The sequence below is a fragment of the Podarcis cretensis genome (genome assembly GCF_951804945.1).
Source record: "Podarcis cretensis genome assembly, chromosome: 2".
NCBI lineage: Eukaryota > Metazoa > Chordata > Lepidosauria > Squamata > Lacertidae > Podarcis > Podarcis cretensis.
This window is the reverse complement of record NC_137171.1, coordinates 52,701,487-52,706,425: the sequence shown is the minus strand read 5'-3', so window position 1 is coordinate 52,706,425 and position 4,939 is coordinate 52,701,487.

Here is a 4,939-nt window from a genome sequence, read left to right as displayed (position 1 = left end):
CACTGCCTATCTGCTGGGTTTCCCCAGCCACTCTGGGTGGCTCACAACAGAATATTAAAACATGATAAAACATCAGACATTAAAAACTTCCCTAAACAGGGCTGCCTTCAGATGTCAGATAGTTGTTTATTTCCTTGACATCTGATTGGAGAGTGTTCCACTGGGTGGACACCACTATCGAGAAGGCCCTCTGCCTAGTTCCCTGTAACCTCGCTTCTCACAGGGAGGGAACTGCCAGAAGGCCCTCGGAGCTGGACCTCAGTGTCCAAGCAGAACAATGGGGATGGAGACACTCCTTCAGGTATACTGGGCCAAGGCCGTTTAGGGCTTTAAAGCTCAGCACCCACCAACACTTTGAATTGTGCTCAGAAACGTGCTGGGAGCACTCCCTGTATCATCACAGAGAAGGCGCCTTCAGTAGCTGCACACAGACTCACGGGCCGCTCTTGGAGTAGGCAGCTCCTCCTGTCAACTGGGAGCCTGCATTGCAGAGGATTCTGGGGCAGATGGCACAGCACAGAGATGGGGAAACTGTGAACCTTCCCAAGTTGCCAGGCCACAGACTTCCATCATTCCTTGACCACTGGCCATGCTGGCTGGGCCTGGTGGGAGCTGGAGTCCAAGAACATCTGCAGGACCACAGGTTTTCTGCTTCTGGAATAGGGAGAAAGCTACACCAGCAGCAGCATTGACACAGAAGAGCATGCTCCCTTTGAACTACGTCATCCAGGGCACTGCCAAACCTGCTTATTAGTCCACTTGGAGCCAGACGCAAAAAGGGGGTGTTTGTGTGAGCATGATGTAACGGTAGAGTTTTCAACTTGGAATGGGAAGACCCAAGTTCACATCCCCACTCAGGTGTAACACTCACTGGGTAACTTGAAGGCCTGTCTAATCTATTTTGAGGGGTGGGGGTGAGACACATGCAGTGTTGGCTCCACGGAGGAAAGGCAGAATATAAATGGCATAAATACAGTGGAGCAGGAAAAAAGCAACCTGCTTTAGATCATGGAGGGAGAGAATACAGAAAGGCAAAGAATGCTGTTTGAATGGTGCAGCAAGATTTTTAAAGTGTTGGCTCTAGCTGGGTTTGGCAGGGCGGGGGTGTAGCAACCAAGGTTTTGCTTCAGGGTGTCTTGGTGTGTCACTGAAAAGATATCTATCTATATACAAGTATGTAAATAACTTAACATTTCCTTGTCTTCTTCAGTTTACTTTTCACTTTCTAAAAATACAAACAATCTCATATACCTCCTCCAACAAGCATTCCATGCATATTTAATGCAAATAATACAATCAAACATTAAGTTTGCTAATTGTTGGAATTGATTGCATCAGTTAGGTGTCTTCAACTTCTCCGACTTGCAGATTGTGCCAGAGCGAGCCATGGATAGATGGTGGCATGGGGGCAACACTGTCCTTCCTCAAGGACTGAATCAACATGTACTACATAGTTTCTAAACAGCCTTTGTGTTGCTGAGCGCTCTGATTCTTCGTTCGTTTATCCCAAACATTGTGATCAGGTAGGATCTCTGGACATGAAAGTGAAACCTGTCTGCTAAAGGTTTTCCAAATATCCATGGCATTTCCCCCCTTGGATCTTGAGCCACCAGTTCCCCCTTGTCCTGAAAATGCCTTGAAAACTCATGCTACGTATGTGCGCGAAGCCTAAAAGCATCTGAGCAGAGCTGTCTGGTTAAGCCTGGAACAGTAATTCCTTGTTTGCAGACCTCTTTACCGTTAGGGTTAAATGTGATTGTAACTGAAGTACATTGATTAACCCGAAATAACTTTCTCTCAGTTTGTTGGCTGCTCAAGAATACTCAGGGGACCTGCTTTTGTTCTGAGTTAGTCATTCAGGAGCCCTGGCTCCAATTTTTATGTAGCTATTGAAACTGAGTGAACCAGAAAAGCACCCGGAACTACACAAGGACACATAGTACAGTTTAATTAGTTTAGAGAGGAGTTTAATTCCCGCCCCCCCCACTCTCCCTAAGCATTACTCAGACAGATACTTTGTTTTTACGTATATGGTCTTGTTAAAATAATTCCATAGATGGTATATAGTTTAGCAGAGCAAGCTTGAGGCTGAGGAACCAGGGCAAAGGTGGTTGCAGGGAATAAGGACACTCATTCTCTTGATGCAAAATCCTAGAAGAGTATTTTACGTGGCTGCCATTTGCAGATTTGTCTTTTGAGGAAAGTGAGCAGGCGACGACGGCACTGCCAGTGCAAGAAGTGGGGCTAAGGTGTCTATTAATAGACACAGAAATTCCTCTCCAGAATATAAGCAAGCATTTTCCGGGTTATCAAAGTGAAGAACAGCTAGAAAATAACATAGTATTGTATATAAACAGCAGAACATATTATTTGATGTAATAAACCAGAAATGGAAGCTGAGGGAAGTCAACGGGGGGTGAGGGGTGGGGAATGAAAAACTTATGTTTAGTATTGATATTGGATATTTGTTCTGAAAATGGAAAATCAATAAAATCTTTAACAAAAAGAAAAGAAAAGAAAATGGTTGTAAATTTTGAGGTAGAGCACATTCTTTGCATGCCGAGGGTCTCAGCTTCAGTCTCCACCCTCTCTAACCCTGAAATCCTGAGGTCGGTTGCAAGTCAGTGTAGACCAAGTCTAGCCAGGAATAGTCCTCCAGATGTGGTCGGGCTTCAGTTCACATGAGACTCAGCCGGCATGGCCAATGTATAGAGACCAAATACACTGTTACTTCAGATTCCTCTTCGAAAGCGGCACGCGGTGGTGCATTTTATTTTATTTTTTACTTAACAATATTTATATACTTCACGACTGAAGGGGTTAGGCAGTTTTAGACTCTGGACTCAACAGTTTGACAACAACCCCCCCCCCCCTTTTAGATGGTAACGTGATTTACGTCACTTCCTTCAAAATGTGGTAAGCTGGCCCTGCCGGAAGGTCTGCCCAGCCTGCGCTGCTTCTTCTGAGGTGGTACAGGCCGGGTGCTGCGGAGGACTGGAGAAAGGTAGGTGGCGGAGGGAGGGAGGGGGATGTGCAGGTGAGCGAACGAGGGGTTGGCAGCAGGTAAGGGGGCAAGGGACAGGGTCAGCAGAGTGGTGGTGATGGTTCCCCGAATTGCCCTCCCAAAATGTTGTGGGGTATGGTACAAGTTGAACCAAGTGCCATGATTCATTGAAGTGGATCAAGAGGACCACCTGCCGGTTGTCTTACCAAAAGGAAAAGGTCATGAGGATTATCTTCAGGGGCAAGTTTCCCTGCATGGAAACAGACGAGAGGAAAAGCTTACAGCTGAAAGCAGAAGCAACAGCCCTTGCTTCATAGGAGCAAGCACAGAGGAATTTGGCAGCAGTTAGTTAGATGCTATGCTTGTTTCTGCTTTCATGTGAGAGCTTAAGAAGTGATTGAAGGGCAATTTCCCAGTTAACAACAAAATGAATAGAATAAAAGAGCAACAAAATGGAAAATACAGGACAGGACCTTTGTATGCAGTAATTTTTAATGGTTTGCTATTCCATTCTATCTATTGTTCTCTCTGCCTCTGATGAGAGCTGCTTTTAATGGAGCTCTTTGGAATCAGTAGCAGGTACTTACTGGAACGCTACATCCAGGACAGTTGGCAATTGTCCTTTTAACAGTCTGGCTGAGGCAGACAATATTTTTTTTATTTATTTTTTGGTAGGGAAGAGTATTCTAAATTTCGCTTCTCAAAACCAGACATTCTGCCCACAGCATGGAATTTATGTTAACCCAAGACAATCTGGGAGCTTGATGCTCAAGGTGGGAACTCTGGCTATGTTAAAACAACAATTCTCTCTTATGTTCCAGTGCTGGCTTTATTTTATTTTGAAGTGGATTCATTGCATACCCTACAGAGAAGCCCCTGAATCAACGATAAAAATGTTTAAAAATACATAAAAGAATAAAACCAATAAAACTATGTTAATTTATCATAAACAAAGCATTAAAAACACAAATAACCAACCCATCAGCAGTGAGACTTAAAAACTCAGCAAGATAGCTAAATAGTCTTTAACTGTGCCCTAAATAAATATTAAAGATGCTGCTAACAATGGCATTAAAGGTAAAGGTAAAGGGACCCCTGAACATTAGGTCCAGTCGTGACCGACTCTGGGGTTGCTGCGCTCATGTCGCTTTATTGGCCAAGGGAGCCGGCATACAGCTTCCGGGTCATGTGGCCAGCATGACTAAGCCACTTCTGGCAAACCAGAGCAGCGCACGGAAACACCGTTTACCTTCCCGCCGGAGCGGTACCTATTTATCTACTTGTACTTTGACGTGCTTTCGAACTGCTTGGTTGGCAGGACCGAGCCACGGGAGCTCATCCCACGCGGGGATTCGAACCGCCGACCTTCTGATTGGCAAGTCCTAGGCTCTGTGGTTTAACCCACAGCGCCACCCGCAGCCCAACAATGGCATTGCATTCACATAATTTAAGATGCTATGTAAGCCAGGCAACAAAATTTCCAAGCAAAATTATGCCACTTTTAATGACACAACACAATATAGCAACACCACTCCATCAATCACAATGTTACATGCTGATACCTGGAACGAAGCAATCAGGGTATGGAAAGGGCCAAATGATGCCACGATAACCATGAGCAATTACTACTACTACTACTACCACCACCACTACTACTATTAATAACAACAACAACCCAAAAGGCAGGGTGTAAATGTTTTTGGAAAATGAAATGGTGTAACCCTACCCTGCAGTGCTTAGGCAAATCAGAAAGAGGCACAACTCCACCCAGTGCCCAACATCATGGCACATTCAGTGGCAGGAGTCCAGGGGAATATAGGAAGCTGATTGGGGGGCGGGGGGGGGGAGCTTCCACTGACTGTAAGGAATTGTTTTCTTAACTTTTGCCTCCTCTAATGCCCTAGTAGCATTATGCTGTCCCTGGTGGCTATTCAC